General features: G+C 42.3%; 2 protein-coding genes across 5 annotated transcripts in view; both read left to right on the top strand.

Annotated features, from left to right (window-relative positions):
* LOC124034326 (prolactin-releasing peptide receptor-like) overlaps nt 1–25943 on the top strand; it is a 68119-nt gene that overhangs the window by 22380 nt on the left and 19796 nt on the right. The gene's annotated exons all lie outside the window — the stretch shown is intronic.
* Nucleotides 1–25943, top strand: part of LOC124034325 (beta-1 adrenergic receptor-like) — a 68073-nt gene that overhangs the window by 24156 nt on the left and 17974 nt on the right. Inside the window, exons 2-4 of one of the 3 annotated variants that reach the window (XR_006838554.1) lie at nt 4063–4281; nt 4454–4595; nt 4869–5555. The exons of 1 other annotated variant lie outside the window; for it this stretch is intronic. The gene's annotated coding sequence lies outside the window, so the exon portion shown is untranslated. Of the gene's footprint in view, nt 1–4062; nt 4282–4453; nt 5559–25943 lie in introns of those variants that run through there. One more of the 3 variants, XR_006838555.1, reaches the window with a different exon arrangement.

The raw sequence follows: 25943 nt of genomic DNA, 5'->3' as shown, positions 1-25943 counted from the left end.
ATCTCATGAGGTTAAACTCTTGAGATGGCAATCAGCAGTTGAAACAAGAACAAACAAAGGTCTCCCTGCCACTGTTTTGGCACGTAAAGGGCACTTACAATAGTATTTTTATTTAATTAAAGGGGCAATCTGCAAGCGCTACATCCATTGTTGGACTAAATTAATGATATACTGTATATGTACCACCCATTGATTGTTGAAGAATATAAATGATAAACGCTTCATGAACTGTCATACCCCATCAGAACCCAATATATCTTGGGTTGACAATTTCATGTTAAATCAGCCATAAATCTACTTGTGACAGGGGGAATGCAAGCTTGTTGTGTGCAACAGGGCATTGAAATGGAATGCAAGCTTGTTGTGTGCAACAGGGCATTGAAATGGAATGCAAGCTTGTTGTGTGCAACAGGGCATTGAAATGGAATGCAAGCTTGTTGTGTGCAACAGGGCATTGAAATGGAATGCAAGCTTGTTGTGTGCAACAGGGCATTGAAATGGAATGCAAGCTTGTGTGCAACAGGGCATTGAAATGGAATGCAAGCTTGTTGTGTGCAACAGGGCATTGAAATGGAATGCAAGCTTGTTGTGTGCAACAGGGCATTGAAATGGAATGCAAGCTTGTTGTGTGCAACAGGGCATTGAAATGGAATGCAAGCTTGTTGTGTGCAACAGGGCATTGAAATGGAATGCAAGCTTGTTGTGTGCAACAGGGCATTGAAATGGAATGCAAGCTTGTTGTGTGCAACAGGGCATTGAAATGGAATGCAAGCTTGTTGTGTGCAACAGGGCATTGAAATGGAATGCAAGCTTGTTGTGTGCAACAGGGCATTGAAATGGAATGCAAGCTTGTTGTGTGCAACAGGGCATTGAAATGGAATGCAAGCTTGTTGTGTGCAACAGGGCATTGAAATGGAATGCAAGCTTCACAAAAAAAAAGAAATGTAAAAAAAGGATTCTAGCCTGTCTATGGGTAACAGGGTTGACGTTTTATGCTCGGCCCACTCAGTTTTCCATAACATAACACCAGAAGAATTGGAAAAAACAGCAGAACCAGCTCACCTGCTTGTACCATATGATTTCACTATTAGATTTCAATGTTTCTTTTGAAAAAAATATTTACAAGGAATACTTTCCCCATATTTAAACGAGAGCTCAGATCACATAACAAGGATGAAATGACTTTGTCAAAGCAACCAAATACCCAGGGCTGTACAATGATGGTGAAAAGTCACAGAGTCACATGAAGCTACCGAAAGTGGGAACCCTCTCCATTGGGTCACAACAGGTAGGTAGGATACATAAATATTATGAATAGTCCTTAACAAATATGTCAATTAGTAGGCCTATTTATTATATAGCCTTAAAGTAAAAATGACACACTTGTATTACAGTAAAGTAAATGCCACGCTTACCTGTTCTGGCGCACTTCCTGGAGAATTGCAGCTCTGTGTGGATGCATCCCACTAAGCATGGACCGACGCCGACGTCTTTTGGACGTCTTTTTTAGGGCCAGTCTTGATCATAGGCATCTATGCTTGGTTCAGATTTTGGTCTTATTTGGGGACTGAGCTCATTCGAATAATACCCAGCATGCTTTACAAGTGTTTGTTTAACATTTACATTTTGGTCATTCAGCAGACACTTTTATCCACTTTTCTGCAACCGTTATTGAGGATGTTTATTTAACCTTTATTTAACTAGGCAAGTCAGTTAAGGACAAATTCGGATTTACAATGATGGCCTACCAAAAGGCAAAAGGCCTCATGCAGGGACAGGAGCTGGGATTAAAAATATATATTTTTATAAAAAATATAAATATTGGACAAAACACACATCATGACAAGAGAGACAACACAACACTATATAAAGAGAGATCAAAGACAACAACATAGCAAGGCAGCAACACATGACAACACAGCATGGTAGCAACACAACATGACAACAACATGGAAGCAACACAACATGGTACAAACATTTTTGGGCACAGACAACAGCACAAAGGGCAAGAAGGTAGAGACAACAATGCATCACGCAGGGCAGGCACAAATGTCAGTAATAGTGTCCATGATTGAGTCTTTGAATGAAGAGATTGAGATAAACTGTCCAGTTTGAGTGTTTGTTGCAGCTTGTTCCAGTCACTAGCTGCAGCAAACTGAAAAGACAGGCAACCTATGGATGTGTGTGCCTTGGGGACCTTTAACAGAATGTGACTGGCAGAACGGGTGTTGTACTGTATGTGGAGGATGAGGGCTTCTTAGATATCATGTTTGACTACTTTGAAATTCATGCTGTTTTAAAGATTGTAAAATAGAATATGTATTACAGCTCCAATCTTCAGTTGGCTCCCCTTTCCTATATTAAATGGATTTACAAATTATTATTATTATATAATGCTTACTTCATTGAGAAATTTGGCCATTATTTGGAAATTAATGACCAAAAAATACATCTTGTCAATGTCTGTAAATTGTGTCTTTTCAACTTTAATTCAGAACTGAAAAGGAACCTGATTTAATCCGGTAAATATACATTTTCAACATCCAGAAAATACTTATTTTAAACGTCAGGAAGATACATATGTTCACCTTTTATTCAGAACATTTAATGAATGTCTGGAAAATACGAATCTAAAATTCATATTTTCAATGTCATTTTGCTTACTGGGTGGAGCTTCTGTGCAGAGGTCATGATGACTTGAAATCATTGCCTGAAGTAGAAAGAAGCAAGTCTGAAGAAAGCATTCATCACAGACGTTGCCAAGATACAGAGTAACAAATTGTATGTTGTGCAGCTAAGCAACAACCATAAACTAAGGCTTGGGAGCATGCTGTGTGCTGAGTCAAAAAAGCAAACCTGTAATACTGATTGTGGCGTGGTAGACTACCACTGGTAATGTTCAAGTGCAGGGAATTACTTTTCTCTCCATATTCGTTGACACTCCTACTGCTGCACCGAATCCTGACGTTAAAAAAAATACTTATCTCAGCAAGGTGTATTTAGTGGGAAGCGATGAGTCAGCTTGAGCTGCGTGTGAACAGGTGGCTGACTTCAATGCATCTCAGACATTAGCGTTTGTTGTCACTGTCAGGGCCAGCCAGCACAGTAGCCCCCTTCGAAAGTTGTTGCTTTGAGTAAGAACTAAGGACTGAGTTTGCCAATGATTCATTTTCAACTATACTAAATGCAAGAATATCAATAGTAGTGATGAAATAATATTTGTTTTATTATTTAATTTCCATGTGAAATTACTAGTTTACAGCTTAATCTCGATGAGGTTGTGGATGGTCAGACCTCAGTCAGTGCTCCCACTCATTGGGAAAATAAAGCAACAGATCAGTACAGACTCCTCTCTCTGTCCAGAGTATCCATCATCCTGTGGCCTTCCAGAATTCACCAGGAGAGCAACAGAATTGGCTTCGGGCAGGGACTGCCATGCCATTGTTGAGAACTGAGTAATGTTGACTGCCTACTGTATATCTTCCATGGATCAACTTTACCTCACGTGATCCTCACAGTTTGCTCATACTGTAGATGGCTTGCTGATTTATAGCCGAAAAACAAATTAAACAAGAACTGCACCCAGACACCAGTCACAAACAGCCACCTGGACACACAAATAGGCCCATCACAAGCTCAACGGCAGCATACTCTGCAATTTGGCCACCCCTTCCCTAGCCACACACTACTTTTTATATAACCAATCAACGTGAGCTTGTAAGTGGCATCGGATAATGAATGATGACTGTGACTGAATTGATTGTACCGACCTCCCCTGTGCTCATAATACTGTAAGTGTTGTGTGTGCAGACTGGGCTGTACCGGGGGCTGTTCATCTGGGGGCTGAGCTCTTGAAGCACTGGTATAATGTGAGCGTTGTCTGGTGTGTGCCAGTCTATCTTTCCTCCCCCTGTGATGGTAAGTAGGGGCTTAGCAAACTATTATCACAAAAGAAACATGTGCATAGTAAAAAGCACAATCAAAAAAAGGTAGAGGAATAGTATTGGTATTGCTGACAGTATTGGTGCTGAAACTGTATAGTGATCCTGTTCCTTTTTGCAGACTGCTTGGCTGGTATCTGTGAGGCAGCAGGGATCCAGGATGTCCGTTGGTACCTGTATTGGGATACAGAGCAGAGGGGTGTGGGTGTGCAGAAAATGATGGCGGATCTGGAGATGGCTCCAGAGCAGAGTGTCATTGTTCTGTCTGCTTCTTCTCACTGCCCTACTGGTTCAGACCTCTCCCAGAAGCACTGGAGACTTAGTCCTCACAGAGTTTATGGTGGGTACTGCTCCATAACCCAAATGTTTTTACAGTCTTTAGTAATGATGGCTGTTATCAATGTTTTAAAAAAAAATGTATTTGGAGGTTGTCGTTCTTGTAGTCCTGTTCAGTCTCCTCGTGCTCTCTTTCTCTTCTTCTCTCTGAATCTTTCTCTCTTCTACACTCCCAGAGGAGTAGGTTTTTCGCTGTCTTCCTTCTGCCTGCACAGGGCCCATGCCACGGGGTCTTTGAATAAGACTCCTGGCCAGTGTGTCAGTGTGCCTCTCTAGGGATGGAGCTTCTGTCCTTCTCCTACAGCTTTGGGCTTTATGGTGAGTCACGTCAATGGTTCACTTGCCTCTCAGTGTATCTTTCATCGAATGTGACGATTGCAAGATCCCAGGACATACAGACTGACAGTTAATCTCTGTAGGTAAATGCATTGTCTTATATAGTAGGCATCCTCAATTTGTCCTTACTGCAGTCGAGAGGGTTGGGCACTTCTTCTGTGCCCTAAAGCAGAGCTCCAAACTGCTAGCCATTCAGTCCCAGGCCTAATCATTCATGATAAGCTAAATGGACCTCTGTGCAAATCCCTGTCCTAGGCAGTAGGGAGTGAAGAGCATGGTGGAGAGAGGCATGCTGGTCAGAGAGAGGTTGAGAGAGAAGCTCAGGCTTCTGGGATGTCCTGGCAGCTGGGATCACCTGATCCAGCATGGTGGACTGTACTGCTGCACTTGGCTGAATGGTGAGCAAACCATCTTAGTCAAGCTCAAAATTTGTCATCTTTTGACCAATTCAAACAGAACAATGTAGCTACTCCATTTAGGCATTGCAACTTCCGGTCTACATTGATCGTGGAATTGGTCGAAAGTCTAAGAGCATTTGAAAACATCAAGACAGGTTGCTTTTATTTCTTTGCTTTTAAAGAACCAGCATTCTCTACCTAGCCTTTGCTGTCAGCACTTTTCTCACACAATTTCCATGTCTAGTTTGTCCACTTTATTCTCAAATATATTCATTATACCAATTTCAATGATGCTGTACAGTTTTCTTGAACTGAATTTAACCCCTTTTAGCCGAGCTGAGTTGGAGCAGTCATGCTTTGTAAAAGCGTCTGATAAATGACATAATATACAGTATTATGTCCATGTCCACAATACTCAATATAATAATTGCCAGTTCTTTTGTACTAATACACAACCTGGTACCAGTAAATGATGTAAAATAAAATAAGTGCTATGTTCCATGTTGAAAATGTATTTTCTTTGATCTTCAATTATGACCTCTTCCCCTGTCTCCTTTAGTCCAACAAGTGGAATTAATGGAAAATAGGAGACATATCTACCTGCTTCCCAATGGCTATCTGAATGTGAGTGCTATCAACAGCCATAACCTAGACTACGTAGCTGAGTCCATCCGACTTGCATTGACCTCTGTCTTCTGAAGTCCGGGGCCTCATTGCATTATAGTGACAACCTCTATAAAACTCTTATTCAGCTTGACTAAATCCTGTGAAGGAAGCATCTTTATGTCACATAGAGTACCAAACGAATGAGGGCTGAACGCATAAGGAAAATGGCTTTTAGTTATAATTTGAAACCAAGTGTAATGTCAAGCTTTCAAATAGAGATAGGGAATATGAATTATTATCTGCATAGCTGGTGAAATACAGTAGTATAGCTGGAGGCATGTAGTTGTGGTGTAATGGTCCAGTAAGGAGCACTCTCTCCTCTGGTCCCAACCTGGTCTCAGAGCATTTTGTATTATTCTGTATGTAAATCTGAGACACCCCATTTAGTATGATATGTTACATTTCGTATGAAATGTATTCATTTGTGGATGTCCATCACCCATTTCATATGATATGTTATGAATTACAGTTCTTATTATATCTTACGAATTTGTCAAACGTATGATACTGTACGTGACCGACCGGCTATATTCGGTCTTATGTAGCAAAAAGTTTTTTATATTAGATAAAAGTAGAGACTCAGAACTAGAAAACGATATATCATACGCGACTGTTGTGGAACAATGGAAAAGTAATTATCCTTTGACAGTTGATAAAATTATTACCTCACTTTAGAGAAAATGGCCCTGGGAATGTTTTGGTACACCTACTGGAGCATTCACACCCTCTAAAGCCTTATCCCCACCCATCTCTTTAAGGATTCACATGTGAGGCCATGTACAAAACAACCAAAGATTTAACCATTTGCTCCTACCTGGCACGCAGGCGTCCCATCTAGAGCTCTGGAAATGCAAATGCGTTACGCTAAATGCTAATAGTATTAGTTAAAACTCAAACATTCATTAAAATACACATGCAGGGTATTGAATTAAAGCTACACTCGTTGTGAATCCAGGCAACAAGTCAGATTTTTTTAAATGCTTTTCGGCGAAAGCATAAGAAGCTATTATCTGATAGCATGTAACACCACAAAAGACCCGCAGGGGACGTAAACAAAATCATTAGCATAGTCGGCGCTACACAAACCGCACAATAAAATATAAAACATTCATTACCTTTGACCATCTTCTTTGTTGGCACTCCTAGATGTCCCATAATCACTATTGGGTCTTTTTTCCGATTAAATCGGTCCATATATAGCCTTGATATCGTTCTATGTAGACTGTATGATAAACTAAAAAAAGAGCGTTTTATAACGTAACGTCATTTTTTAAAATTCAAAAAGTCGACGATAAACTTTCACAAAACACTTCGAAATACTTTTGTAATGCAACTTTAGGTATTAGTACACGTTAATAAGCGATAAAATTCATCAGGAGGCGATGTAACTTCTATTGGTGTCGTCTGAAAAAAAACATGGCCGAGAGAGCTCGACCAAAACATCCGGTCGGAGAACGGAGGGAAGGAGTTCCCTTGAACCGGTTAGACCAAGAATCAATTGCGAATCAAATGACAAGACTCTAGACAACGCGTGGTAGCTGTAGGCGCTGAAACCTCGGTCTCATATAATTCGGTTCACTTTGAACAATTCCTGGAAGTAAGCGCAAGGATATTTATTTCCATTTTCAGAGATCAGGTTTTCCTGCGCTATTCGATGAAACTCACGCTGTTTGCTATCCACACATACTAATAATATGCATATACTATATTCCTGGCATGAGTAGCAGGGCGCTGAAATGTTGCGCGATTTTTAACAGAATGTTCGAAAAAGTAGAGGGTCGACTTAACAGGTTAAAGACTAAAGGCTGGCTTATACAACGTGTGTATTAATATATTTAATCTGGAGTGCCAGAGTGTGCTCAGAGTGCGCTCTGGGCATTAGTAAACTCAGAGCGTTGTCAGATTGTCCTTTGGAAAATTCAGAGCATTTCGCTCTCAGAGCGTTCACTGGACGCTCTGGCCGAGGAGTAGGGTTGATCCGAGCGTTCTGACCTAACAACAGCAGTCAAACATCCAAGCTAACTGGCTAACATTGGCTAGCTTGCTAGCTACTTCCAGACACAAATGAGAGACACATCACTCTGATCATTTTACTCGCCCTAGCAGAGCTGGTTAGGCTGTTTTTACATTATCCAGAGCGTTGCTACTGTGTTTCTGGCAACAATTTAGTTGCATTTTTTTGCCAACGTTTTCGGACACCGTCCATATTCACCGGGTGTTGAGTGTTCGTACATTCGTAAGTTATTCTGTGCTCTGGCACACTCAGACTAGAGTGCTCTGAAATCGGAGTATTTACTAGCTACGCCTATCGGCAGTTGTCGCAATGACATCATGAACATTCTATTGAAATGGTTACTTGCATAGTGGAGTCTTTTGTTTAGACATGTAGCGAGCTAGTTAAACAATGAACCACAACCCCAACTCATAACGTTACTACCCTGCATGAATCTGCAGGTAGCTAACCAATCGGGTATAATTAGGCTATAACTAGCAATGCAAATGGCTCTGACATACAAATAATATAACAACATAGATTATACACGTAATGTTAGCTAGTGAACCAGCCGGCTGACATTAGCTAGCTAGCTAACAGTACACTTTAACTTGAAAGGAAAAAAGCTTTCTAACAAAATTAGAAAGGTCTAATATGAAAAATGTAGCCAATTAGGCTACCCTACATGGATGGACACTTCGCCCTCTCTGTCATGGATGCCGTGGTTGCCCTTAGTTTGCAGATGTAATCCGGAGACAGGTATTTTATACAACATACTTCAGTGTGTTCTCTTTTTGACTCGTCTGCATAATTTGCAAACTAACGCAACAATTGTCTCCATCTCCTTAGCTATCGTACTCTAATTCCATGGTGCATTCCAAAGATTTCAAAACTCGGTCCTCCAGAAAGTGGAGAGCAACACTTATGCAGGTCCTTCTGTAGCTCAGTTGGTAGAGCATGGCGCTTGTAACGCCAGGTTAGTGGGTTCGATTCCCGGGACCACCCATACGTAGAATGTATGCACACATGACTGTAAGTCGCTTTGGATAAAAGCGTCTGCTAAATGGCATATATTATTATTATTATATTACTACATGATATCTTTCAAAAAAGCTGTGTTAGAAAGGATTACCTACACATACTGACCAGCTCATGTTATAGACAGAAGCAAGCTACATGGCAGACCAATCAGAACTCATCTCTTGGTATGTCCAGCCCACTCATTCTCTCAGCCAATCACGGCTAAACCAACTACCCAGCTAGCAATGAGGAAGCGGCTCACTTCCGGAGGGCCAGAACTGCTGGAATCGTCCCGGAATCGGGTGTCGGACTCGACCCGAAATCAAAAGGATTAACTGCCCAGAATTGGCCCAAGTACATCGGGCCCTTTCCATCAACCGTAATTCAGCCCACTTTGCTGACATCTTACCAGAATCCCCCCAGGAGCGGCCTGATACAAATTTAAATAAATGTATACAAAATTACCCGATTTAGTCATTTTAAATATTACTGTTATACATTTCAACTGTGAGAGACGGAATCTAAAACAAAAATCCAGAAAATCACATTGAATGATTTTATTGCATGACATAAGTATTTGATATAAGAAAGGCAGGACTTCATATTTGGTACAGAAACCTTTGTGCAGCAGGGATTTTGGCCCACTCCTCCATACAGACCTTCTCCAGATCCTTCAGGTTTCGGGGCTGTCGCTGGGCAATACGGACTTTCAGCTCCCTCCAAAGAGTTTATTTTGGGTTCAGGTCTGGAGACTGGCTAGGCCACTACAGGACCTTGAGATGCTTCTTACTGTGCCACTCCTTAGTTGCCCTGGCTGTGTGTTTCGGGTCGTTGTCCTGCTGGAAGACCAGGACACAATCCATCTTCAATGCTCTTACTGAGGGAAGGAGGTTGTTGGCCAAGATTTCGCGATACATGGCCCCATCCATCCTCCCCTCAATACAGTGCAGTCGTCCTGTCCCCTTTGCAGAAAAGCATCCTCAAGGAATGATGTTTCCACCTCCATGCTTCACGGTTGGGATGGTGTTCTTGGGGTTGTACTCATCCTTCTTCTTCCTCCAAACACGGCGAGTGGAGTTTAGACCAAAAAGCTCTATTTTTGTCTCATCAGACCACATGACCTTCACCCATTCCTCCTCTGGATCATCCAGATGGTCATTGGCAAACTTCTGACGGGCCTGGACATGCGCTGGCTTGAGCAGGGGGACCTTGTGTGCGCTGCAGGATTTTAATCCATGACGGCATAGTGTGTTACTAATGGTTTTCTTTGAGACTGTGGTCCCAGCTCTCTTCAGGTCATTGACCAGGTCCTGCCGTGTAGTTCTGGGCTGATCCCTCACCTTCCTCATGATCATTGATGCCCCACGAGGTGAGATCTTGCCCCAGACTGAGTGTGATTGACCGTCATCTTGAACTTCTTCCATTTTCTAATAATTGCGCCAACAGTTGTTGCCTTCTCACCAAGCTGCTTGCCTATTGTCCTGTAGCCCATCCCAGCCTTGTGCACGTCTACAATTTTATCCCTGATGCCCTTCCACAGCTCCCTGTTTTGGCCATTGTGGAGAGGTTGGAGTCTGTTTGATTGAGTGTGTGGACAGTTGTCTTTTATACAGGATATGAGTTCAAACAGGTGCAGTTAATACAGGTAATGAGTGGAGAACAGGAGGGCTTCTTAAAGAAAAACGAACAAGTCTGTGAGAGACGGAATTCTTACTGGTTGGTAGGTGATCAAATAATTATGTCATGCAATAAAATGAAAATGAATTACTTAAAAATCATACAATGTGATTTTCTGGATTTTTGTTTTAGATTCCGTCTCTCACAGTTGAAGTGTGCCTATGATAAAAATTACAGACCTATAAATGCTTTGTAAGTAGGAAAACCTGCAAAATCGGCAGTGTATCAAATACTTGTTCTCCCCACTGTACATACAAATGATACCCATCCACAAAAAAAAAATTGTCGGAGGAAATACCATACACCTGGTGACCGTGTCAGTGCGCATGCACTTGGCCCACCACAGGAGTCACTACAGCGCGATGGGACAAGGACATCCCGGCCGCCAAACCCTCCCCTAACTCGGACGAAGCTGGGCCAATTGCGCGTCTCCTAATGGGTCTCGAACCAGCATCTGTAGCAATGCAGTTTGCACTGCAGTCTTAGACCGCTGCGCCACTCGGGAGGATCCAGCCACAATGTTTTTAATGCTTATCCACAAAGTTTTAATGCTTAAGTATCAAACTACTAAAAGTATCAAAACTCTTAAATACTGCACAGGACTCTTAAAGAATTTCATTTAAATGTTAATTGTATTTTTTAATCACAGAAACAATGAGAAAATATAGAAAAATAAATAATTAAATGTTAATTAAATAAATCAGCCCGTATAATCATCTGCCAGAGAGTAGCCCCAATCGGCCCGAGCCTAAGTAATACATTTGGGCCAGATAACTCTCACCGGAATCGGCCCGAGCCCCAAGTAATGTATACATTTGTGCCAGATAACTCTCCCCGGAATCGGCCCGAGCCCCAAGTAATACATTTGGGCCAGATAACTCACACCGGAATCGGCCTGAACTCAGTCCCTACATCCTAGCCATAAGTAATATTGCTAAAGGTGGCCCAGACTCGGGCCACATGATGTCGTCTGACTCTCAGCCTAGTGCCCCGACTCTCAGATGGAATTGGCCCAGATTCACTATGCTAGCTGGGTAGGCTCGTAATTTAACCATTTTATTTGTATTTACAGATGGCATAGAAGGTTGTTATTAAGGAACATGAAAGTTCACATGTTCCAGAAGGCATTTCTACCAAATAACACATTTTTTATATAAAAACAAGTTTACGTTCAAATGGCTCTCCTGTGAAGTAGTGACGCGCGACATACACCTAGTTTCCTGAAACGAGTCACGTATGTTATGAATTCTGGCTAGGTGGCTAACATTAGCTAGGCTAGGGGTTAGGGTTAAGATTAAGTTTAGGAGTTAGGTTAAAGGGTTAAGGTTTTGTTGTTAGGGGAAGAGTTAGCTAAAAGGGTTAAGACAGATGGTTACTTAAGGCAGAAACAAAAGTAATTGCCTAGCAAGTCAAAGGTTGTGAGTTCAAATCTCAACATGGACAACTTTAGCATATGAGCAACTTTTCAACAACTTACCACTTTTGAGCTACTTTGTAACTACCTAGCATGTTAGCTAACCCTTCCCTTAATCTTAACCTTAATAACCATACCAAACGTAACATAAAACTCATTTATTTGAGTGTCCCGGATTTACATTTACTATGTTACGTCTAGGCTGCTGGTCCAAGTTGATCCTAATACCCTAGTATGGTTCTCTTGTGTAGTCAAGGCAAGCATTCATATTTGATGAGATGTTAAACAGAGGTCCTGACTTACAGATACACCTATTGTGACATACTATATGGAGGGAGTAGAGGGATTGTCCTGGCCAAATTCCCAGTCGGACTCTAGCCTATCTAGCCTATTGGTCTGCCATTTAATACTTGTGGAATTCTTCATTCTCATCACTGCAATAACTGTTGTTTGTGCTGAACACTCACAGAACACTGAGTGTTTTAAATCTACCCATGGGTTTTGAAATGGAGACTAATATCCAAATGTTTTGATGGCCATCATTCATTGATATCCATATTCTGAACGCACTAGCTAGCCATTTCACATTGGTTGCACTCACCCCCCTTTTGACCTCCTCCTTTTCCACAGCAACCAGTGATCCGGGTCACGACACCAATGTAACAGTTTAGCTTCCGTCCCTCTCCTCGCCCCTACCTGGGCTCGAACCAGGGACCCTCTGCACACTTCAATAGTCACCCATGAAGCATCGTTACCCATCGCTCCACAAAAGCCACAGCCCTTGCAGAGCAAGGGGAACCACTACTTCAAGTCTCAGACTATTGTGGGAAGCTTGTGGAAGGCTATCCAAAACATTTGACTTAAGTTAAACAATTTAAAGGCAGTGCTACCAAATACTAATTGAGTGTATGTAAACTTCTGACCCACTGGGAATGTGATGAAAGAAATAAAAGCTGAAATAAATTATTCTCTCTACTATTATTCTGACATTTCCCATTCTTAAAATAAAATAAATGACCTAAAACAGGGAATTTTTACTTGGATTAAATGTCAGGAATTGTGAAAACTGAGTATAACTGTATTTGGCTAAGGTGTATGTAAACTTCCAACTTCAACTGTATATCAGACCGGGAGCCTAATGCTTCTTAGGTAGTTCTTCATTAGTTTTAGTTTAGAAAACAATCTCTCCGCAGAAGAGACAGATACAGGAATGGAAAAAACAGCTTGATTGCCATAGCAACATCAGGGAGACTTTGGCAGACTGGAGTGGTGCTTCAAATACGCTAGTTCTACAACACCTTTAATTGAGCCTCTCATTCTCCTTAATTGCCGGCCTCAACACGTTACGGAAAGAGAATAACTTTATTGGAAACTCTAGGGACATGTCATCTGGATTCTGGTCATCTTTAGCGGACAATAGTTCTTGAGGGCTTGAACAAAAAAAGTGGTTTGCGATTTCATTAATACTGCAATATCAACAGATTCTTATCTCTGGTACAGTATATCCTGAAAGATGTAATTGAAAACTAAGTTTAAATTGTGTTCAGTGCTATTGACATATAATGCACAACGTCTCAGGGACGACTGTCTGGGTGAAATACTCGGTGTAGAAATCAGCCGGGCCCGCAACCTGGGCCTAAAGGCCTTGGTGAAAACATTTGCACACAAGAAAGGAGGACTTCAGGAGATGAGTCTCTCAAGTTGGATTTAATTTAATTTAAATTTAGCCTTGAGTATTGCAGCCCATTTGTGTAGACTATTAAACAGACAAAACCCGAGTTCAACAAAAAATAGTGCCTGAATTTATCCTCAAGCCGACTACTTTTTTCCTCATTGTTAGGCTATTAGATTTGTCATTTTTATAAAAAAACGTTTCTAAATAGCAGATAAATACGGTATATAGCTATTGATAGTAAACTGCAGAATGAAAGCTAGTTTCCTATCCAAGCTGGGAGAGGCGCAAGAACGGCTCATAGATTTCCTAAGTCTAAATCATGCACCTTGTGCTTTCAGGGGAATCTCAAGACACAATTGATTAGTTTAAAACAACACATTTGGCTATTCAGTCCTTTGGGTGGTGGACCATTCTTGATACACACGGGAAGCTGTTCAGTGTGAAAAACACAGCAATATTACAGTTCTTGACCCACTTAAACTGGTGAGCCTGGCACCTACTACCATACCCTGTCCAAAGGCTAAGGATCCACCCCTTTTTTCTATTTTTGCCTAAAATGACATACCCAAATCTAATTGCCTGTAGCTCAGCACCTGAAGCAAGGATATGCATATTCTTGATACCATTTAAAGGAAACGTTTTGAAGTTTGTGGAAATGTTAAATTAAAGTAGGAGAATATAATATATTAGATCTGGTAAAAGATAATGCAAGAAAAAAACATGATTTATTTTGTATGGTTTTGTACCATCATCTTTTAAATGTAAGAAAAAGGCCATAATGTATTATTCCAGCCCAGGCGCAATTTAGATTTTGGCTACTAGATGGCAGAAGTGTATGTGAAAAGTTTTAGACTGATCCAATGAACCATTGCATTTCTGTTCAAAATGTTGTATCAAGACTGCCCAAATGTGCCTAATTGGTTTATTAATACATTTTCAAGTTCATAACTGCGCTCTCCTTTAAACAATAGCATGGCATTCTTTCACTGCAATAGATACTGTAAATTGGACAGTGCAATCAGATGAACAATAATTTAAGCTTTCTGACAATATCAGATATGTCTATGTCCCGGGAAATGTTCTTGTTACTTACAACCTCATGCTAATCACATTAGCCTACGTTAGCTCAACCGTCCCATGGTGGACCCACCTATCCTGTAGAGGTTTTAAATATTTTGTCTTGCCCATTCACCCTCTGAATTGCACAAATACACAATCCATGTCTCAATTGTCTCAATGCTTAAAAATCCTTCTTTAACGTGTCTCCACCCGTACATCAAAACTGATTGAAATGAATTTAACAAGTGACATCAATAAGGGATCATAGCTTTCACCTGTATTCAGTCTATGTCATGGAAAGAGCAAGTATTTAAAAAATAATTGTATACTCAGTGTATTTTATTATGTATTCTATTACATTAGTAGTAAACTATCCTTCTTGTGAAAGAGTGTTGAAGGCTTTTCCTGATAATATATATTTATGTTCTCACAAAAGTAGGCTCTCTAGAGCTCATTCTGTTTGATCATGTCCTCTCACCGAGGCCTAATGTCTATGCTTTACTGTTGCTTAATAATGAACCTGACATGTCTGTGCTTTCATCCGTTTCTGTCTAAATTCAGTTTGACAATGTGAGCAGGAAGGACACTGTGTCACTTCCAAAAAATCCAACCAAGACGGCACACACCTACGCCTCACATAACACATAGTTTCAGCCCAGTGTAGATAAGTCCAGCCCCCTCTCCTACACCCTGCCAATTTTCCCAGGCAACCTTTTGTGGCTTTTGTTTATTTATGTGGAATGGTAGCATAAACTGGGTACAAATTGATATTAGCTAAAGACCCCACAGTATGTTCATAATGCATACATTACACCTCTAAAAACATTTTGGGTGGCAGGTAGCCTAGTGGTTAGATCCCACAGTATGTTGAATTGGGCCAGTACCTGGAAGGTTGCTGGATCAAATCCTGGTAAAGGTAAAACTCTGCTGTTCTGCTCCTGAACAAGGCAGTTAACCCACTGTTCCCCAGTAGGCTGTCATTTTAAATAAGAATTTGTTCTTAACTGACTTGCCTAGTTAAATATGTTTTTGATTTCATAAATGTGACATAGCCACATCATTATGAATGTATGAATAAGAGAATAATCACAGATGTCAGAGCTTAACCCATAATACATAGACAGCTGATGTCATAATAGACAGCTGACAGATAGACAGCTGATGTCATAATCATACACAATCCCTAACATCACAGAGAAGACAGTCTAACTGAACGGTATTGTGCTTGGTCATGTAATTTGTATACCTGCAAACATCAGTCTGTGCCTCTAGACACACAATCTATCATATGTTAAATCAAAAGGAAAAAAACAACCCGAGGAAAACAATAGGAGCTGATAAGCTCCAGGCAAGCACCCATCAATCTTTTACTGAAACACGCAAAGATGCTCTCCAGCCATGGCAGCCTCTCTGCTGCCATTAATATCACCCACGTATATAAAACCAAGATATATGTCCACAACAAAAGACTCTGTGTACATAGCAGATCACAGCTCCCAGTTACAAGAAAACAAGGTTTACTGAGTAAATGACCTCCACAGGAACATCGTCATACCTGTCGGTGCTTCCTGACACTGACAACACTCATGTACAGGCAGATCTATTTAAGGGGCAGTGCAGTTAAAAACATGCTTATCCAGTTTTTTAAATCATATTTCCAAACTATGTGAAATATCATTCTAAATTGTGAAAATTATGATAAGGCCCTTTTTGAAAAGTAAATGCTGGAATTTCAGCTGTTCAGGTGGGACTTTTGGTCCATATCATGACATCGCAATATGATCTGATTATAAAAGACTGTTCATCTGAGTAAGGGGGTGAGCTCTAGACCATCCTATCAACCAATTAGGGCTGTATATGTAATTATCTTCAAATTTGTTTCCAAGCGCCCACACAATCAGACAGAATTTCAAGGGCAACAGGAGGCTCAGGGAAATAAATTATATCAAATGTATTTTGGAGTTATTTTCATTTAATAAATATACACAGGGATTTATTAGACATACATTGATGATGTAAACATTTTATAATTGCAAAGACTGAATGGGGGCTTTAAAAGAGCCTTATATATTTCTTTACATTGAGTCTACAAAACTTTAAGAACACCAGCACTTTACGTGACATAGCTTTCACCTGGTCAGTCTATGATCCCTTATTGATGTCACTTGTTAAATCCACTTCAATCAGTGTAGATGAAGGGGAGGAGACAGGTTAAAGAAGGATGTTTAAGCCTTGAAACAATTGAGACATGGATTGTGTATGTGTGTATGTGAATTGGAAAATATTTTTGTGCCTTTGAACGGGGTATGATAGTAGGTGCCAGACTCACCAGTTTGAGTGTGTCAAGAACTGCACCTCTGCTGGGTTTTTCACGCTCAACAGTTTCCCATATGTATCAAGAATGGTCCACCACCCAAAGGACTGAAAAGCCAACTTGACACAACTGTGGGAAGCATTGGAGTCAACAGGGCCAGCATCCCTTGCAGAGTTCATGCCCTGACAAAATTAGGCCTTTCTGAGGGCAAAAGGGGGTGCAACTCAATATTAGGAAGGTGTTCCTAATGTTTAAACACTCAGTGTATGTTACCCATTAGTGGGAGGATATACCCACTAGTACACGACCAGAGAGTGCATGTACTACAATGTAATTACTAGGCGTTACACAGGATTTAGCTAGCTAACCCTTTGACTCATACGAGCACATGGTTGTGATCATTCTACAGTGGTCCCTGCAGCATACACTCAAACTGCTTTGATTAGAACACTTCATTAGAACGTCTAGTTAAAATAGACACATCAAATCAAATCAAAAATCAAATCAAATTTGATTTGTCACATACCGGTACACATGGTTAGCAGATGTTAATGTGAGTGTAGCAAAATGCTTGTGCTTCTAGTTCCGACAATACAGTAATAACCAACGAGAGTAATCTAACCTAACAATTCCACAACTACTACCTTATACACACAAGTGTAAAGGGATAAATAATATGTAAATAAAGCTATATGAATGAGTGATGGTACAGAACGGCATAGGCAAGATGCAGTAGATGGTATAGAGTACAGTATATACGTATGAGATGAGTAATGTAGGGTATATAAACATAAAGTGGCATAGTTTAAAGTGGCTAGTGATACATGTATTACATAAAGATGGCAAGATGCAATAGATGATATAGAGTACAGTATATACATATACATATGAGATGAGTAATGTAGGGTATGTAAACATAAAGTGGCATTGTTTAAAGTGGCTAGTGATAAATTTTTACATCAATTGCCATTATTAAAGTGGCTGGAGTTGAGTCAGTATGTTGGCAGCAGCCACTCAATGTTAGTGGTGGCTGTTTAACAGTCTGATGGCCTTGATATAGAAGCTGTTTTTCAGTTTCTCGGTCCCTACTTTGATGCACCTGTACTGCCCTCGCCTTCTGGATGATAGCGGGGTGAACAGGCAGTGGCTCGGATGGTTGTTGTCCTTGATGATCTTAATGGCCTTCCTGTGACATTGGGTGGTGTAGGTGACCTGGAGGGCAGGTAGTTTGCCCCCGGTGATGCGTTGTGCAGACCTCACTACCCTCTGGAGAGCCTTACGGTTGTGGGCGGAGCAGTTGCCGTACCAGGCGGTGATACAGCCTGACAGGATGCTCTCGATTGTGCATCTGTAGAAGTTTGTGAGTGCTTTTGGTGACAAGCCAAATTTATTCAGCCTCCTGAGGTTGAAGAGGCGCTGCTGCACCTTCTTCATGATGCTGTCTGTGTGGGTGGACCAATTCAGTTTGTCCGTGATGTGTACTTAAAACTTACTACCCTCTCCACTACTGTCCCATCGATGTGGATAGGGGGGTGCTCCCTCTGCTGTTTCCTGAAGTCCACAATCATCTCCTTAGTTTTGTTGACGTTGAGTGTGAGGTTATTTTCCTGACACCACACTCCGAGGGCCCTCACCTCCTCCCTGTAGGCCGTCTCGTCATTGTTGGTAATCAAGCCTATTACTGTAGTGTCGTCCGCAAACTTGATGATTGCGTTGGAGGCGTGCATGGCCATGCAACGTGGGTGAACAGGGAGTACAGGAGAGGGCTCAGAACGCACCCTTGTGGTGCCCAGTGTTGAGGATCAGCGGGGTGGAGATGTTGTTACCTACCCTGACCACCTGGGGGCGGCCCGTCATGAAGTCCAGTACACAGTTGCACAGGGCGGGATCGAGACCCAGGGTCTCGAGCTTGATGACGAGTTTGGAGGGTACTATGGTGTTAAATGCTGTCCAGATGGGTTAGGGCAATGTGCAGTGTGGTTGTGATTGTGTCGTCTGTGGACCTATTGGGGCGGTAAGAAAATTGGAGTGGGTCTAGGGTGTCAGGTACGGTGGAGGTGATATGGTCCTTGACTAGTCTCTCAAAGCAATTCATGATGACGGAAGTGAGTGCTACGGGGCGGTAGTCGTTTAGCTCAGTTACCTTAGCTTTCTTGGGAACAGGAACAATGGTGGCCCTCTTGAAGCATGTGGGAACAGCAGACTGGGATAAGGATTGATTGAATCTGTCCGTAAACACACCAGCCAGCTGGTCTGCGCATGCTCTGAGGACGCGGCTGGGGATGCCGTCTGTGCCTGCAGCCTTGCGAGGGTTAACACGTTTAAATGTTTTACTCATGTCGGCTGCAGTGAAGGATAGCCCGCAGGTTTTGGTAGCGGGCCGTGTCAGTGGCACTATATTATCCTCAAAGCGAGCAAAACAGTTATTTAGTCTATCTGGGAGCAAGACATCCTGGTCCGCGACGGGGCTGGTTTTCTTTTTGTAATCCGTGATTGACTGTAGACCCTGCCACATACCTCTTGTGTCTGAGCCGTTGAATTGCGACTCTGCTTTGTCTCTATACTGACACTTAGCTTGTTTGATTGTCTTGTGGAGGAAATAGCTACACTGTTTGTATTCGGTCATGTTTCCGGTCACCAGTGGTTCGCGCTTTCAGCATCATGCGAATGCTGCCATCAATACACAGTTTCTGGTTTGGGAATGTTTTAATCGTTGCTGTGGGTATAGCATGGCCGATGCACTTTCTAATGAACTCGCTCACCGAATCAGCGTATTCGTCAATGTTGTTTTTGGACGCAATGCGGAACATCTCCCAATCCACGTGATCGAAGCAGTCTTGAAGCGTGGAATCAGATTGGTCGGACCAGCGTTGAACAGACCAGAGCGCGGGAGCTTCTTGTTTTAGTTTCTGTCTGTCGGATGGAAGCAACAAAATGGAGTCGTGGTCAGCTTTTCCGGAAGGAGGGCGGGGGGAGGCCTTATATGCGTTGCGGAAGTTAGAATAACAATGATCCAGGGTTTTACCAGCCCTGGTAGCACAGTCGATATGCTGATAGAATTAGTCTTGTTTTCAGATTAGCATTGTTAAAATCCCCAGCTATAATGAATGCAGCCTCAAGATATGTGGTTTCCAGTTTACATAGTGTCAAATAAAGTTTGTTCAGGGCCATCGATGTGTCTGCTTGGGGAGGAATATATACGGTTGTGATTATAATCGAAGAGAATTCCCTTGGTAGATAATGCGGTCGACATTTGATTTTGAGGAATTCTAAGTCAGGTGAACAGAAGGACTTGAGTTCCTGTATGTTGTTATTATCACACCACGTCTCGTTAATCATAAGGCATACCCCCCCACCCCTCTTCTTACTAGAAAGATGCTTGTTTCTGTCGGCGCGATGCGTGAAGAAACCAGATGGCTGCACCGACTCCGTTAGCGTCTCTCGAGTGGGCCATGTTTCCGTGAAGCAAAGAACGTTACAGTCTCTGATGTCTCTCTGGAATGCTATCCTTGCTCGGATTCCATCAACCTTGTTGTCAAGAGACTGGACATTGGCGAGTAGTATGCTAGGGAGTGGTGCGCGATGTGCCCGTCTCCGGAGCCTGACCAGAAGACCGCTTCGTTTGCCCCTTTTACAGCATCGTTGTTTAGGGTCGCCGGCTGGGATCTGATCCATTGTCCTGGGTGGAAGGCAAAACACAGGATCCGCTTCGGGAGAGTCATATTCCTGGTCGTAAGTGTTTGAGCTGGCCACACTTTTCTGTTTTCACAGAAACATTTTTGCACTAACAGTCTTTACAACATTATGTTCTCAATGTGAGCACTTTTGTATGAAGATGTTAAGACATTCACAGAAGTAGCAACAGCATAACACAAATGTCATCCACATCAGAAAATGTGAGCTACATTAGTCCTAGCACTGACTGGGGAACGAGTAAGCTAACACAAGCGGTCATGTTTAGCTAACTCTTGGCTGACAGAAACCCTAAAATGAATTAGCTAATAACAATTGCTATTTACAATTGATGACATGATGGGCTCATCAGCGATCAAAATTAATTGACTAAAACATTTTCTAATAGTAATCCGACGGTGGGTAGAGTTTGTGCATACCGCCATGTTTGTTTTTCCATGTCAACCAGAGATAAGACGAGGTGAAAAAATGAGTTGTGTCTGTTTGCAGTATGCATGCCGAAGGCGAAGGGGTGTGTTGTCTACCATCATTCACTTCCAGAGGTTTACTCAAAAGACAAGTGTACCATCCCTTCACCTCATTTTGCAATAGCATCCTATATCTGACACACATTTACGTGACACCCAGAATGCTTTGAATGATGTCAACAAACAAGGCTCCATACATAGCTGGCAAATAGCTTAGCCTTAGCTCATCATAATCAGTACAACTTTCAAAAAAGTATTTTACACAAATCATATGTGTCCATTACAATCTATGCAAGAATCGGAATACATGATTTGCCACCAGTACTTGAATACTTGAATAGAACACTAAATAAAAAAATGACTACCACACAAACCATTTTCTTATTTATACCAGTGTCCCATGCCGCTGTTCTGATACTGATGATTTGTCGCCACAGATGATTTGTTTATTTTTCTACCATTGTGGATAGATGGAGTAACATCTTCCTCACTCAGCGCAAAGCTGTCTCTGAATTCAAACAGCAACTGCCACAACCGTTCCTGCTGCTCAGGGTCAAGACCAACACAGTTCCTCCCTCATAACTACCTCACAGCAGACAAGTATCCTCTCCTCTCCCATCTGGAGTAGCTGGGCTACTGTTTGTCCACCCGCCTCTAGAGGATTGACCACAAGTTCTCAATGGGATTAAGGTCTGGGGAGTTTCCTGGCCATGTACCCAAAATATTGATGTTTTGTTCCCCGAGCCACTTAGTTATCACTTTTGCCTTGTGGCAAGTTGCTCCATCATGCTGGAAAAGGCATTGTTTGTCACCCCAAAAAATGTGTCACATTGTTTGTCACCAAAATTGTGAGTGAGCCCACTCCCTTGACTGAGAAGCAAGCCCACACATGAATGGTCTCAGGATGCTTTACTGTTGGCATGACACAGGACTGATGGTAGCGCTCACCGTGTCTTCTCTATACAAGTTTTTTTCCGGGTGCCCCAAACAATTGAAAAGGGGATTCATCAGAGAAAACGACTTTACCCCAGTCCTCAACAGTCCAATCCCTGTACCTTTTGCAGAATATCAGTCTGTCCCTGATGTTTTTCCTGGAGAGAAGTGGCTTCTTTGCTGCCCTTCTTGACACCAGGCCATCCTCCAAAAGTCTTCACCTCACTGTGCGTGCAGATGCACTCACACCTGCCGGCTGCCATTTCTGAGCAAGCTCTGTACTGGTGGTGCCCCAATCCCGCAGCTGAATACATTTTAGTAGACGTCCTGGCACTTGCTGGACTCTCTTGGGCGCCCTGAAGCCTTCTTCACAACAATTGAACCGCTGTTCTTGATGATCCGATAAATGGTTGATTTAGGTGCAATCTTACTGGCAGCAATATCCTTGCCTGGGAAGCCCTTTTTCTGCAAAGCAATGATGACGGCACATGTTTCCTTGCAGGTACCCATGGTTGACAGAGGAAGAACAATGATTCCAAGCACCACCCTCCTTTTGAAGCTTCCAGTCTGTTATTCGAACTCAATTAGCATGACAGAGTGATCTCCAGCCTTGTCCTCGTCAACACTCACACCTGTGTTAACGAGAGAATCACTGACATGATGTCAGCTGGTCCTTTTGTGGCAGGGCTGAAATGCAGTGGAAATGCTTTTTGGGGATTCAGTTCATTTGCATGGCAAAGAGGATCACTGATCACTCTTCATAACATTCTGGAGTATATGCAAATTTCCCTCATACAAACTGAGGCAGCAGACTTAGTGAAAATTAATATTTGTTTAGTTCTGAAAACTTTTGGCCTCGACTGTATATGTCAGTTTCAGGGATAAGAGGAGCTGGGGGGGGTTCAATGTTTATTTACCTCTGTAGGTTGTGCGAGCAGTTGCCATACCAGGCAGTGACGCAACCATTCAGGATTCTATTGATGCTGCAGCTGTAGCCCCGTCGATGAGAATGGAGTCGTGCTCGGTCCTCTTTTTCCTGTAGTCCACAATCATCTTCTTTGTCTTGATCTCGTTGAAAGAGAGGTTGTTGTCCTGGCACCAGACGGCCAGGTTTCTGACCTCCTCCCTAGAAGCTGTCTCGTTATCAATGATCATGCCTACAACTGTTGTGTCATCAACAAACTTAATTATGGTGTTGGAGTCATGCCTGGCCGTGCAGTCATGAATGAACATGGAGTACAGCAGGGGACTGCGCACGCACCCCTGAGGGGCCCTTGTGTAGAGGATCAGCGTGGCGGATGTGTTGTTTCCTACCCTTACCATCAGGGGGACGGCCCGTCAGGAAGTCCAGGACCCAGTTGCAGAGGGAGGTGTTTAGTCCCAGGATCCTATTATCCTATTGGTGAGCTTTGATGGCACTATGGTGTTGAACGCTGAGCTGTAGTCAATGAATACATTCTCACATAGGTGATCCTTTTGTCCAGGTGGGAAAGGGCAGTGTGGAGTGCAATAGAGATTGCATCATCTGTGGATCTGTTGGAGCGGTATGCAAATTGGAGTGGGTCTAGGGTTTCTGGGATAATGGTGTTGATGTGAGCCATGACCAGCCTTTCAAAGCACTTCATGGCTACAGATGTGAGTGCTAATGGTCGGTAGTCATTTAGGCAGGTTATATCTTAGTGTTCTTGGGCACAGGCACTATGGTGGTCTGCTTAAAACATGTTGGTATTACAGACTCGGACACGGAGAGGTTGAAAATGTCAGTGAAGACACTTGCCAGTTGGTCGGCGCATGCTCGCAGTACATGTCCTGGTGATCCGTCTGGCAATGCGGCAAGGTGAATGTTGACCTGTTAAAAGGTCTTACTCACGTCGGCTGCGGAGACCATGATCACACAGTCTTCCGGAACAGCTGGTGCTCTCATGCATGTTTCACTATAATTTGCGTCGAAGCGAGCATAGAAGTAGTTTAGCTCATCTGGTAGGCTTGTGTCACTGGGCAGCTCTCGGCTGTGCTTCCCTTTGTATTCTGTAATGGTTTGCAAGCCCTGCAACATCCGACAAGCGTCAGACCCGGTGTAGTACGATTCCATCTTAGTCCTATATTGAAGCTTTGCCTGTTTGATGGTTCGTTGGAGTGCATAGCGAGATTTCTTATAAGCTTCCGGGTTAGAGTCCTGCTCCTTGAAAGCAGCAGCTCTAGCCTTTAGCTCAGTGCAGATAATGCCTGTAATCTATGGTTTCTGGTTGAGGTATATACAGTTGAAGTCGGACGTTTATATACACCTTAGCCAAATACATTTAAACTAATTTAATCCTAGTAAGAAATCCCTGTCTTAGGTCAGTTAGGATCCCCACTTTATTTTAAGAATGTGAAATGTCAGAATAATAGCAGAGAGAATTATTTATTTCAGCTGTTATTTTTTTCATCACATTCCCAGTGGGTCAAAAGTTTACATACACTCAATTAGTATTTGGTAGCATTGCCATTAAATTGTTTAACTTGAGTCAAACGTTTTGGGTAGCCTTCCACAAGCTTCCCACAATAAGTTGGGTGACTTTTGGCCCATTCCTCCTGACCGAGCTGGTGTAACTGAGTCAGGTTTGTAGGGCTCCTTGCTCACACACACTTTTTCAGTTCTGCTCACAAATGTTCTATAGGTTTGAGGTCAGGGCTTTGTGATGGCCACTCCAATACCTTTACATTGTTGTCCTTAAGCCATTTTGCCACAACTTTGAAAGTATGCTTGGAGTCATTGTCCATTTGTAAGACCCATTTGCGACCAAGCTTTAACTTCCTGACTGATATCTTGAGATTTTGCTTCAATATATCCACATACCTTTCCATCCATCCTTTCCATCCTCATGATGCCATATATCTTGTGAAGTGCACTAGTCCGTCCTGCAGCAAAGCACCCCCACAACATGATGCTGCCACCCCCGTGCTTCATGGTTGGGATGGTGTTCTTCGGCTTGCTAGCCTCCCCCTTTTCCCTCCAAACATAACAATGGTCATTATGGTCAAACAGTTCTATTTTTTTTTCATCAGACCAGAGGACATTTCTCCAAAAGTACAATCTTTGTCCCCATGTGCAGTTGCAAACTGTAGTCTGGCTTTTTTATGGCGGTTTTGGAGCAGTGGCTTCTTCCTTGTTGAGCAGCCATTCAGGTTATGCCGATATAGGACTTGTTTTACTGTGGATATAGATACTTTTATACCTGTTTCCTCCGGCACAGTCAACAAGGTCCATTGCTGTTGTTCTGGGATTGATATGCACTTTTTGCACCAAGTATGTTCACCTCTAGGAGACAGAACGCGTCTCATTCCTGAGCGGGTTGACGGCTGCGTGGTCCCATGGTGTATACTTGCGTACTATTGTTTGTACAGATGAAAGTTGTAACTTCAGGCGTTTGGAAATTGCTCCCAAGGATGAGCCAGACATGTGGAGGTCTACAATTTCCTGAGGTCTTGGCTGATTTCTTTTGATTTTCCCATGATGTCAAGCAAAGAGGCACTGAGTTTGAAGGTAGGCCTTGAAATACATCCACAGGTACACCTCCAATTGACTCAAATTATGTCAATTAGCCTATCAGAAGCTTCTAAAGCCATGACATCATTTTCTGCATTTTTTTGTTTTTAAAGGCACAGTCAACTTAGTGCATGTAAACTTCTGACCCACTGGAATTGTGATACATTGAATTATAAGTGAAGTAATCTGTCTGTTAACAATTGTTGGAAAAATTATTTGTGTCATGCACAAAGTAGATGTCCTAACCGACTTGCCAAAACTATAGTTTCTTAACAAGAATGTTATGGAGTGGTTGAAAAACAATTTTAATGACTCCTACCTAAGTGTAGGTAAACTTCCGACTTCAACTGTACGTACTGTCACTGTGGGGACAATGCTCAAACAAGCATGTTCATCCGTAGTTGGTGTTCTTCAACTTTAAAATGCACTAGAAACTGCAGTAGGATGGTTCTCCTCACAGGTGAGTAAATCAGCCCATGCTTGGTGAATAGC

This window comes from Oncorhynchus gorbuscha, linkage group LG04, assembly GCF_021184085.1.
Source record: "Oncorhynchus gorbuscha isolate QuinsamMale2020 ecotype Even-year linkage group LG04, OgorEven_v1.0, whole genome shotgun sequence".
NCBI classification, from domain to species: Eukaryota; Metazoa; Chordata; class Actinopteri; order Salmoniformes; family Salmonidae; genus Oncorhynchus; species Oncorhynchus gorbuscha.
The sequence above is the reverse complement of the archived record's forward strand: the minus strand, read 5'-3'. Positions and strand labels throughout refer to the sequence as shown.